General features: G+C 42.3%; 1 long non-coding RNA gene across 1 annotated transcript in view; it reads right to left on the bottom strand.

Annotated features, from left to right (window-relative positions):
• The window catches only part of LOC147144786 (uncharacterized), a 52389-nt gene that overhangs the window by 33781 nt on the left and 4997 nt on the right, over positions 1-13611 (bottom strand). The gene's annotated exons all lie outside the window — the stretch shown is intronic.

Below are 13611 nucleotides of genomic sequence, written 5' to 3'. Positions count from 1 at the left end.
AGAGTTAACGTGTGTGGATGGAGCATGGCAGTGATGTTTAACGATTTGTTTTATACCATCCCCAAGGTCACAACCAACTGGCAGAAACGCATCAATGCAGTTGTTTCAATTGTTACAGTGGAATTTCCTTCAAACAAGACCACCACCTCCTCCTTACACTTAATGTTTGATTTATCAGATAAAGTACAAATATTCAACGGAAAGTAGGTATGTTTGAATATCATTTGTGATACCTTTTGTTGTCTTCAAGGCCCTCAATGTGTAACGTGTGTAATGTGTTCAACAAATCCCGTTATTTTGATGACTGAGGCAATTCGGCACTAATGGTCACATGCATGCTGCTCCCCCCTATTCCTTTAAAGAATATATATCACAAAATGAAAAATAAAAAGCAATGTAAAAAGAAAAGCAGGCGGTTACCTCAGCACTTGGCAAGCTCTCTAATTAAAACCAAACTTGTTTCCTTCAGTGAACAAACATGACAGGCGTTTTTTTTTTTTTCTCCCAGCTAAATATTAAGTGGGTGCAGGTGCTGCAGGAATGCCTACAAATGTGTGTGCGTGCGTGTGTGTGTGTAGTTTATGTATTTGTGCATGTGCTTCCTCTTTACACACATGAGCTGCACGGCAAAGGAGTCACCATTTGACTCTGCGATGCTCTGTCGGCGTGCAGGAAAAGCGGCGCGAATGATTTTTTCGCTTTTGAAGAAGACGAATGGGGGCAGCTAGAGTGAGTATTGGGGGGCGCGGGGTTGTAAGCAAGACCAGATGCAAGGGGTCTCTCTCCGGCTCCTGGTGGGAGAGTCGGTAGTCCTGGTGGATCCAAGCAGATTTGGGAAAAATAAATGCCTCTCTCAAATAGACGCCTCCCATTTTCCCAAAGATAAACAATTTGTTTTTAGATGCTATGGTTCATACACAAGAATTAAAGGGTTTACTCCAGCGCCCATTTGAATTATGTTGCTAACCAAAACAGCAGCACCCACCAAAATAAACAAACAGTATCTCAGTGGTTTGCATGTAAACAAATTCTCTGTGTAGCATTAAATCTGATTTTAGACGTGTCTGATATGATACAGTACAGTATGACACCATGCACAATGATATGAAATGGTAGGTTCCCACACTACATCGGACATCACAACGGATCTGACACCAAACAACACTGCCCCTGATGCATTATTATTATTATAATAAAATACACTTGTATACTATATGATGATATGGTATGGTATGGTAAGCACTGATAAGATGCAATTTCCTACAACACAATATGATCAGATGCGATATGATACGACACTGGGAAAAAAAAAAAAAAAGATTTGATTAGATTCTGCATACGGTACTGTACAATGCAGGGTAACACGATTCTACATGGTCCGATGTGATATGACACACTGGCAGATATGCAACATTAGAGTACAGTAAAATACATTTTGATAGGCGATGAAAGGATACAATAAGATGTTATATCATATGATACGGTAGAGTACAGTACAATAGAATATGATCGATAGATACAATGTGAAATGCTATGATAAGATATGCTACGGTACAATATGCTACAGCAGAGTACGGTACCGTACAGTAGGATATGACATGATAAAATAAAATACGATACGGTATGATACAGTGGTGCGATACGATATGTTTGGTAGAATACCATACGAAAGCATCAATATAGTAGAATACAATACGATGCAATACAATATGATGAAATACCATACAATGCTATAGAGTACAGTACAGTTAAGTAAGCTACGATAAAAAAATTCTTTCAATACAATACTCTTTCAATACAATACTTTCCCATTCTTACATTAAGGTATGATATACTACGGTACAATTACAATATGAATCTACGCAACACAATACGATAAAGCACAGCATAAGTCATTGTCCATATTAGAAATGGTCTGTGGAAGAGAAAAGAAATCTAATACTCAGTTAAAATTTCACAGCGCAGCCATCAAAGCGTCAAGTGAGGCGTGAAATGGCAACCGCCCGAAGATGTTTTCACATGCGAATGAGCGTGTTTAATGAACTCTAATCACTAAACACGACCCTTCCACTAATACAACTTGATGATTCAGAAGAAAATGGTCATCATTAGTCTCGCAACTTCCTGGAAGTTCTGCAGTCCTAAGAGGGAATGCAGGTGGGGTAAACTATTTTGGCATCTTCCCGGAAGGTCACATATGCATCAACACACAAGGATGCACACATGTAGCCTACACACGCATTGTGAGGCCAGGCAAGCAGGTGAACAGCCTGAAGACAGCGTCAGGCCCAATGTGGCGGCTTGGAAGATTTTTGGGAGGTTTAACATGCTCCGAATAGCAGCGACAACTTGACAGCTCACACTGTACATATAATGAACATAAAGTGTGTGCCATGATATGATACAATATATTAGATATGTTACAATGTGTTGGAATATGATACAATGTTGTAAATTATGAAATAACATGATACTCATCTGGTTTCCCTTTGGATGACATCACAGTGTGCGCTGTGATAAAGTACAATATAATACAATACATTTTGATACAATATCATTCATTATGTTACAGTACTTAATGAGAAATCGTTATATAAATCAAATCCGATCTTATTTATATAGCACTTTTCATACATTAAAAATGCAACACAAATTGCTATACAAGGGTAAAAACAATCATAAATGAGAAGTGGGGGTGGGGAGGGGGCACAAATGTACAGAAATCCACCCCTCTGATGCCCACATGTTAGAGGTAAGATCGGGCCAAAAAAAATCCAAACTTGAGGGGATCGAGCCATTTCCCGTTGCCAATCCTTCCCTCTGTAATGAACTTCCATTAAATGTTAGGCAAGACCACTCTCTGTCCACTTTTAAAATTCGCTTGAAGACACATTTTTATTCTGTCTACTGTAAATGTGTTAGCATAGTATGTGTTTTAATTTACTGCTTTCACTGTCTTTGTTGTTGTATTATTCTTATTTTATGTTATGTAGTGCTGTCAAACTATACATTTTTTTAATTAATCGCAATATTTTCCATAGTTAATCGCGATTAATCATATTTTTCAACTAAAATTTTTTACAAAGCTTGGAACTGATATTTACTTTTATTATGGAAAACAATTAAAAGTATATTTTGATTCAAAGACTGTTCTAATAGCTTTCTTTGACCCTTGAATATGATTCTTTTCCTGTAAAATACAATTGTTGAACGATACACCAAAGACGTACAACTAATATGGTATTTGAATTTGGCTTTGCAAAATGCGCAAATTATTTTGGATTTTTCCAATGAGCCATCGAGCAACTTTTGAAAGTAAAACTATAGTGACTCTCCTCTAAGTTCGGCTACAAAGTGAATAGAGGGAAGTTGCCACAGGAAGTAAATAAAACTGAGTTAGTTTTTTTTAATGCGTTGTAAAATTTAAATTACTCTCCATAGTTAACGCTTTAACTTTGACAGCACTAGATATGTAAAGTGCTTTGTTACAGCCAGCGCTGGGAATTTCGCCTATGTGACGGACCGGTACGTCGATCCGCCTATGACGGACGCCCATTTTGGCGATAAACGGGAAACTTAAAAAAATAGTCAGACTAAGCATAGTCCGAGCATAAGCATAAGCCCATTTTTTTCCCGCCTATGTTGCGTGAGTGCAAGTTTGTCAAAGTTTGTAGACGGCAATGCCAACGGAAGCCCGTTTAAAATCATAGGCGGACTGGCCTATAGGTGATTGCTATTTTTTTACCCATAGGCGGTAAACGTCAACTAGGGGTGACACTGAACCGCTTGAAGCCTCTTCTTTTTTTTATGAAATGCTCACTATTTGCCAAACTGCTGCTTGTTGTGAAATGAGCTGAATTGAGTTAACTGCCACCATAAAGCACTCAAGTCTGGGATTGCAAGTCAATCTCAAAGACTCGTAAATCAGGTCACTCATCTATCAAGGCACCACTGTTCATTAGAGGAGAATAAATACTCAAGTAAATTACAGATACTTCAAAACTACAGTACTGTAACAAAGTATTTGTACTGCAATATTTCCCACCGCTACGAGACACTCTCCTTTCTGATTAAGTCATTTCTGCACAAATCGACAAAATAGACATGATCTCGTGAAGACAAAACGTCATGTTTTTATACACATTTCTCACTTTTGCGTTAGCACTGCATTGTATCATCTCACATTGCTAGTACAGCATGTCTTGGCACGGCACCGACCGGGAATTTTCCACAGGTCGTCAGATTCACAGGCCTACCTTTGTGTGTACCCGTGCTCTCTCTGGACCCAACTCACACACACGCACAATGTGCCAACATATACTGACTCACAGCGTCATGAAGCCAAGTCCAGATGTTGAAAACTGGCCCGCGCTGTCTCGTTGGCCTCGGGCGGCATTTAATATTGCAGCTCTGCATGTGAATCGTAAGCGGGAAGCACTTAGTGAGCTATTGTGGCACAAGGTGCTGCATAAATGGGAGTGGACGCGTCCAGCTGGGCTCCGGTGTCGCTGACGTCATTGCTTGCTGTTGGAATGGGACTATTTGCCTTGTTCATTATCAAACATTGGGCAGGTGCAGCACTAAAAGACGAACACAAATGTGCTTGCTGTTGTTCAGAATGTGAAAGTACTAAATAGGTGTTTCCCAACATTTATAGAGCCAAGGCACATATTTTGCATTACAACAAATGGCACAGAATGAAACAAAAATATCACAAAAAGTACATATAGTGGACAGCATACCTACAGTTTGGCACCCGCTAACATACAGTGGAAAACGCCATAGGCACCAGGCTAACAATTAGCATCGATGTGGTGATGTTGTTCCCCTTTAACCAACAGCTAACTGAAAACAAACAGTGGAGCAACACATGTGGAAGGACAATATAAATATACTCTGGGGTTGTTGGCAGTTTATTTGGTGTTAAGTGATTAAAAAAAACACTAAATAAAATTCAAGCAATATCACACAAAAGCGACTGTACTCACCAACATTTTTTAAACAATTTCAATTACTGTTTCCGTCATTGTTTTGCTTGTGGATGTTATTGTTGCATATGATGAAGTGATACGACGTAATATGATGCTAAACGATATGATACAATTCAAAATAATACAATCCCATGCAGTACAATGCGATTCTATATGGTACAATGTATTTGTATAAGGTATGATACGATTTGATACGATGGGGTATGACACTAGAAATTAGGATACAATTCCATACAGTACAATGCTTGTCTACATTGAGCAATACAGTGTGATATGATACCGTACAATGTCATACGGTACAATGTGTCTATTTTCACAGTACAATGCAATGTGTTGCAATACAAAACGAGATTACTCGCTACGGTGTGATGAGATTCTAGGCAGTTTGATATGGTACAATACCACATGTCTGATCCAATTCCATATGGTATGATCAGAAATGGGCATTCCGGCCCAAGGATGGAATGGTCCATCCGTCCGTCCAAAACAGATGCCCATTTTGTGGACAGACAGACGGAGGACAATAGGACGTAAGTGGGTTTTTGTCCGTCCATCTTTTTGTCCCTAAGTAGTTCAATTACTGACTTCCGTGTTGTGTTGGGTTCTTTTAAAAAGCAAGACCACTGTTCTCTTCTGTAATACAACGGAGCCACCTTCATGTGTCTTTCCTGCAGTAACATTGCACATGCATAGTCTGCCTTCTAGTGGTTCAACACATGTAATAACATCGATTATGCCACAGGAGTCAAGATACCGTTTCACTGACTGGCAGAAACACACCCGCCCGTCTTGTGTGTGTAATTTGAGATAATGTACGTATTGGGTGTAGAAAAAGGGTGGATAGCAATTTTGTTTTCTTAACTAACCTTATCCCTTTGCATGCAAAGTATGTCGTTGTGTGGGACATCTTTAGACCACTAAAAATCTCTGCCAGCTCTGACATACACTTAAACGACCCGGGAGTGGAAGTCTTTCGTTTCCTCCTAAAATCACCTCGCATTATTTTGCAATTATTATTTTACTGTGAAATAAAGCAATAAAAACGGACAACTTATTGAGATATAATGCAAATGTTTGGCAATAAAACACAAAATATATAAAGAAATATATAAAGCAAACTTAAATATTCTCCAGGGGCTCCGGTGTATGAGTGCACAAGGGTACCCAGGTCACGGATGGAGGACGGACCGGCAAAAAAGGGTAAAGTGCCCATCTCTGGGTATGCTCTATTACAGATCTATTAAGATGCGACATGATATGACATGATGCCATATGAAATGATGCAAAATGGTACGATGTGTAACGTTATGAGACGATTCAATACGGTACGAAATGGTACAATTTGACATTGTACAGTACGGTACCGTAGTGTTTGGTGCAATACATCACAATATAATGCAATATGAAACCAAAAGATGTGATACAATTCTATGCGACAGGAGACTATTCCATACTGTATGATATAAAACAATATGATCAAATCTTAACTCGACTCAAATTTTTTTCCTAGCGCAGTTCATGTAAAACAGAAAAGGATTGGTCTCAATGTTAGCAGGCTACTAAAACAGCATCGGGGTCAAAATGTTTGTCACTGTTTAGTATAGTATATTTCAGGATTATTCTCATGCAGAGAAAGAAGTTTTTCCCCACTCTGAGCTTGTTACCCACAGGGCCGTTGCCAGGCCCCCTGGCGGCGAGGTAATTAAAGCATCATGGTCCAGCCGGGCAGCGGTAACACCAGCAAATCCACAAAGAATGAGCGGGGACTAATCCTGATTGGGGCCATCAGGGAGTACTACGGCCTCAGCCGGAGAGGCGGGGAGGTCGCAGCCGGTTCCCACAATAGCCCAGCGGAGGTACCGGGAGCGAAGGGGAGGGCGGGAGCCTGGGCGAAGGCGTGGCTGTCCCGCATTCAATCCCGCTCCACATCTCCCTTCTGTGTCAGCGCTTTTGTCATCAGGACCAAGAAAAGATTGAGAGGCCTCGTCTTGTTCTCATCACCATTGTGGTGATGTGTGAGGCTCAGGCAGCACTTGCATTGAGTTGGTTCATTGAACAGGAAAAAGAACATGGTGGCGGTTAATGCCACAACAAGCAGCTTGGGTTGGCAGTGCTCGACCCACTGCATGTCAGACAAAGTTCATTATGATAATAATTGAGTGGTAAGCACTGTTAAAATGGAGAACTTTTTGGTCTTCACATAAATTTGTCTAACATGAGTTCTGCCAACTATCTAATTTTTCAAGATTTTGTCAGCTCATCACTGTCCTAAAGACTGACCTTTTTTTTTTTTTACTAGAACCACATAACACATTACAACATCCATCCATCCATCATCTACCGCTTATCCTGGGTCAGGTCGCAGAGGCAGTAGCTTCAGCAGGAAAACCCAGACTCCCCTCTCCCCAGCCAAGTCTTCCAGCTCTTCCGGCGGGATCCCAAGGCGTTCCCAGGCCAGCCGGGAGAGGCATAGTCTCTCCAACATGTCCTAGGTCGTCCCCGGGGCGTGCTGCCGGTGGGACATGCCATGTCTCGAGTCGTAACCTTCAAGTCTCAAGCAAGTCAAGTCGAGTCTACCAAATTTCAAGCAAGTGGTAGTTTGTTGAAGTCGGTAGTCGGAAACGCTAACAAAAAGCCCATTAATCAGAGGCGGACCAGCCTATGGGCAAGGGGTCGGCAACCGCATGCGGCCCTTTCATCCTTATTGTTTTCTTATTGTATTACTGTTATTATATCCTTATTTTATTCCCACTGCTCTTGAAGCCATGCAGCTAAACACCACACTCCAAACTTTCAATCTTACTCTACGTTTGACAGCATCCTAAACAACATAGGGTCCAAAGAGATCCAGAGCTGTAAATTCGAATGGTGCAGCTGGCTCAGTTCGTTCGATGGGAAGTTCGCTCATTATCTGTTTGCACATTTTTGCTTTGTTCTTTCGACAGTGTATGCAGGAGTCTATGACCTTTATGGCCATCCTTGATCCCTGCACCACCCATGCCTTAGACCTCACCCGGAGGATTGTGCCTGCGATGCCTTCGTGATTAGCTCCATGAGCCTCCTGTGTGAGAAGGGTGCTGATCCATGCTTTATAGGGAATCAGGGGCACTTCAATTCTTCCCTGTAAAAAGGTTTGAAATCTGCCATAGAACACCAAGAGACCCGAAGCATCATCCTTGCTGACAACAAGTCTATTTAGTGTTGTTACTGGAAATGTAACTCCTTTCTGGGCAGCTAGACACAGGTCTTGAAATGCAGTTTCAAGTTCTTGCACTGTTGGTACCGCCTCCCACTTTAGTGGCATAGAGGTCCTTCTAATGCAAGTTAAACACTTCTTCACAGCTCTACGGACATAACTGATCACCCCACAGAGTTAAGCAAAACAACTATACCTAGTTGAGCCCACTTGGTCAACAAGCATGGCTCCTTACAATGTCTCGGTAAACTTCCAGTCTCCTGGCGATTCTGGGGACACAGCAACACTTCCAGCAGCTGAAGAATCTTTAGTATTTTTTTTGTTCGTGCCCTGGTGAGAACTACTGTAAAGGACTTCTTCTGGAGTTTGCTCACTGCATCTCTGGCACTAGCTACCACTTTGGAGGCAGATTTCATAGGCCAAAGTTCAACAGGACTGGACAGAAACTGGGGCCCATTGAATAGTTAGACTGCTTTCAGCTGGAGCTCATCAGAAAGAGGCTCATCCCAGGTGTCTTTAGTGAGCTTGCCAGCTTCCTGGTAGGCTCTTCTCACAAGGATGTCTCCTTTTGTTTCACAGGCATCGCAAGACGTAATGGGTCATACAGCCCAGCGATTTGGCTCAGTAGGCGACAACGGGTCAAAGGATTTTGTGTTTTTCCTCCTACTTAGTCTTCTGTAAGGTCAATTTCTGTCCTTACCCTTTTCTTTCTTCCAGAGAAGTTGATGGAGACCATCACAAAGAGTTTATCTTTGTGCAAGATAGCCAACCCCCAAGGCTTTATTGTCCTCAACCCCTAGCTGATTGGGCAACAACAGAGTCATTGGCTTAGTTTCCGTCCATTGTGCCTCCCACTTCTACCGGGCCGGACCCAGGGCTTGAGATGGAAGCCTCCTGCCTTGAGTAACTTCTCCACCCCCTGCAGTACCCTGTCCAGGCATTGTAGGTCATTATAGGACGTGAGGAGGTCATCTACTTAGGAATCCTCGTCGATGACACGTCTCTCTTCCACCATATCTGTGAACTGGGGTAACTTTGCAGTCTCTCGCATGGCTATCTGCGCGATGCATCCTGCCAGCTTGTCTCTCATGTTCACCCTTACAACAGCGTAGTCCTCAATCTTATCCTTTGGCGAGTCTCTCCACAGGAATCTATGGACATGGACCTCTTGCTCCTCCAACCATACGGAATCATACATATTAATAATGTCCCTGATGGCTGCATGTTCCCCTTCTCGGAACCTGAGGAGCACCGTTCTAAGCAGCTCCTCTCTCCACCATGTCGTGGGCTTGCTTGGAGTAAGCCTCCTTCCATATGGGGTCCTTCATGAGCCGCGTTACAGCCTCAGGAACGTTGCTTCTACAGTCTTCCGGTTGTTGGGAAGGGAAGCTGGATCTTCCTTCCAAGGGTACTTTGCGTCCCAATGTGGTTGGTTACTGTGGACGTCCCTCTCGACCTTCTCGTGTACTAATCAGTAAGTCGATGGTTGTAGGGCGGGCTAATTCTCCTGGTTGAACTCCTGGGAAGAAACGCTCCAATCTTTTGATGTAATCACTCGCTCCACTTTGGCGGTGTCCTCCATCTCATAGCAGATCATCTCGTGGAGTTTCAGAGTCCCTCGTGAGGTCAACACCTTAATTGTCACAAGATACCTTCTTGTATAAACGTTCACCTTCATCGTGCCAACACCATACACAACAAGTGAGACTGGTTTGCCAGCTAATCCAAGTCTTTCTGCAGTTTGGGGTGTGATATAATTAGTATCAGAGGCTAGATCTACTAAAGCTCCAAGGCTGTCTCCTCTCTTCGCCGTGACTGGTATAAGCATCATGAGGACTGGATACTCTCTTAAGCCACTCTGTTCTAACAGACCTTTGGTGGAACATATTTGTGACAATGCTTTGTTTGTACAGGCTTTGTGGACAGCTTCGAGTTGATGGGGAGTTAGTCCTAACTTGGCAAACACTGCCTCTTGCTCCTCTGTTGGACCATGCATCCCTTTCTTCCCCTCCATTTTGTCCTCCCTCTTGATAGCATCCCTTTTCATTGGAGCCTTTGGGCAAAGGAAATAGTGGTAGTCTGAAATGTCACCTTTCTTACATTCTTCCTTACGGCAGAGGAATTTAAGTGCAAACGCCATTCTTCCCGTGAATGTCAATGCACTTCATACAGGCTTTTGCTCTTTGTATCTGAGCCTTCTTCTCAGACAGATGGGCCTTCTTTAACGTTTTGCACCGATAAAGCTTTCCTCCATGGCTTTCATCACCACACACAACACACTGTGCCCCTTGGGAGTCACTTTTGAGACTTTCACTTACTGTGGTCTTAGTAAATGACTTCCTTCAGTTGCCAAGCTTCTGATGGTTTGGCATTCCAGGAGTACAAGGGTTATGGCTAGCTAGGAAGTAACTGTTCCATCCTCACGAGCAATGACTTTTGGTCTTTCAGGAACAGTAAAAGTCTACTGAACCGGTTTCCTAGTTGGACATTGTTACCAGGATTATTCACATACATCAGCCACTCTCGTTTCATGACATCAGGGAGTTTGCTCTCTAAAGACCGAATCACAAATTGATTCTGTATAGCATCCACACACCCTAGATCCGTTAGGTCCAAAGTTGCCCTTTCAACTGCTAGGATCAACTCTGAGGCCTCTCGTGGCTGATAACTTTTTATGGCAGGTCGGGACTGTAACTCGAGTACGATTTCCTCTGCTGTTTGCACTTTGTCACCATAACAATTTTCAAGTTCCCTGAATATATCATTTGCCTCACAGCAACACAAAAGTCTCAGTTCATTTTTCACAGTCTCATCTATGCTGTCCAATAAATGATGTTTTTTGCACTCTGGTGAATCCGTAGGTTCCGCTTGTGATTGAATACTCTCCCATTCAGCTTTCCAGTGCCAGTAGTCTGTCCTGCACGCGGAGAACTTAGGCAAACTTATGGGCATAAGCCTTATTTTAGGTTGAGCCCATTGTGTGTTGTTAACGCCCCTGGCAGTCGCATCAGGACTATTATGCTGCAAGCGATTACCATGTCCCATGCTGAGACTGGCACGTGCTGAAGGAATACTTGAATGGTGTGGCACGTTGGCAAAGGTTAAAGGTGGATTGGGACCAGTATTAGGTTCACGGTTAACCCATTGTGACTGTAAGGGTGGCTGTACAGTATCGGTCCCACCCCTACTCATGGGTGGACTGCTCACAGTGATAGCCTGAGCAAAGTCGGTGACGATGCCCGCTCCGTTAGCAGAAATGAATGGTGGAGAAAACTTAACATGCTTAGACCCTCGCCCGTCAACAGGTGGGGTGTTAACAGTGGACTCAGGTTGTGTAGCCACAGCAAATGTTGCTTTGCCACCATCACCATTGTAACTGTATCCTGTTTTGGGCCTTTTCATGTTCTCATCCTTCTGTCGGCATGTCCACTCATCCATTAATTGCTCTTTATCTTCTTTTACAGACAGAAAAAGCAACCATTTCTCTTTTCAATATGGCCGATAGTCTCTCCAACTATACACCGAACTATACTCTAAATTCTTGCAGTTTTCTTTCTAATTTACTGTTTTCTACAACTTGCTGCAATGATGATGCAACTGTGTCTTGCACACATGCCTTAACCTGATCAAAAGTTGACCTGAATTGTATCACAACAGAATCCACGTCAGGCTCAACATAATTAAACCACAGCATCTCCAGGATCATGTTCTCAGCTTCAAGGAATTTTTGTACACTGGCTTCTCTCCTTGCCAGTGCATCCAGGGACTCACTATTGTCATTCGATTGGTCCAACTGTCCCAGTGCATCAATATAATCATTACTGGCATCCAGGAGTTTATAATAATCATCCTTCACTCTTCTGACAAATCAACTTCCCGTAATCGGCCAGCACTAACATTAAGACGATCTATCCATGTTGTAAAACTCTGTTGTGCATTTGAACGCTTTTGCTTTCAGCCCTCGAAATCTACCGTGTCTACCATTTTAACTTCAGCAGGTAAACAGTCACAAGAGTCCCTTTTAGCAATCAATAGCAGTTAAAAAAAAGAGTTGAATAGTGTCACAGCACGTCGCGGTTGCTGGCGTTGAATATTATGGAGTGTAGTTCAGGCAGCGTCAACTGAAAAAAATCTACACACCCCTGCTCAAATGCTACGTTTTTGCTGAAAAATGGAACCAAAGTAAATCATTTCAAAACTTTTTAAACTCGCAGAGCTCAATTGAGACTTATTTTTTGAAATATTTCAAGAGGAGATCTAACAATAAAACAACAGAGAGGTGTCTGCACATGTGTGCACACCTTGTTATAACTATGATGAGGCTGTGCTCAGCTTTAACTCGTTACTTGTCAAACACGTGTTAAATGGAGTTCAGCACTGACCTGTTGCTTTTTAAACCCCAAATAAAGTTAATCTGTTCTAGCAATTCTTTCCTGATATTTTTTGGCTTTCTAGGGGAAGGCCAAAGACTTTATGGTCAAGATAAGACTGCTATTTCAAACTCTTTATAATTTAAAAAGAGTACATAAATAGATAAGAGACAGAAACGAAATAAGAGACAAAAAAATGTAGAGCCTAGTCCATTTCCACACATAATGCCATCTTACCTCTGTGTACTAACTACAAAGTGAATAAAAAGAAATGCAAGACTTGTGAATACCACAAGTTGTAAAATTAAACTGTGACGGGACAACTGAAGTGATACTTGATCGCTTAATTCTCCTTACTCGACGTTGAGAACTTGTGGGGCATTTGTATATCTAGCTAGCTAGCCAGCTAGCTATTTTATGGAGGTAAATGAATGACAAAATGATCAGTATCTATCTATCTATTTGTCTGTCTGTCTATCTATCTATCTATCTATCTATCTATCTATTTTATGGAGGTAAAAGAATGACAAGATAATTACTGTACTAAGTTGAAAGCAAAACTAAATCATTTGACCTTAAAGAAAAAACGTAATCATTTGTGTCAGGAGATGATGTTTATCTTCTCCCGTTCAGATGTCCTCTGATATCCGTGTGTCTGCCAAAGGAATCCCGACATTCCAGGAGAATTTAAGGAATCAACAAGCATGAAATTCATTTCTTCACATGGCTGCTTCTGCGCCCCCTAATCATAACCTGCACTGACAATTCAATCTCTCCACTCCAGCGCCTTGCTGCATTTTTTTTCCTGGCCTTCTTTCTCCTCCACCTTCTTTTCCTCATCCGACCTTCCCTTAATTGCATCGTACCTCTCCTCACCTCATTAGGCCCAATGGAAAACAATTAACAATGCCAGCGTTCATTACGGTAATGGCCATAACGCAGCAACTGACCCGCTTCTTCCTCCACCCGGGCGGACGGAAGGGGGGTTGCAGGTGGGGGTTGTTGCTTGTGTTAACGGATGTGGTGTCAAAAAAAGTGTATGAAGTGACTCCCT

Source organism: Filicampus tigris, chromosome 7 (assembly GCF_054856515.1).
Source record: "Filicampus tigris isolate MCC_2025a chromosome 7, RoL_Ftig_1.0, whole genome shotgun sequence".
In the NCBI taxonomy this organism is placed as follows: domain Eukaryota; kingdom Metazoa; phylum Chordata; class Actinopteri; order Syngnathiformes; family Syngnathidae; genus Filicampus; species Filicampus tigris.
Note: the sequence above shows the minus strand (reverse complement) of the source record. Positions and strands in the feature narration are given on the sequence as shown.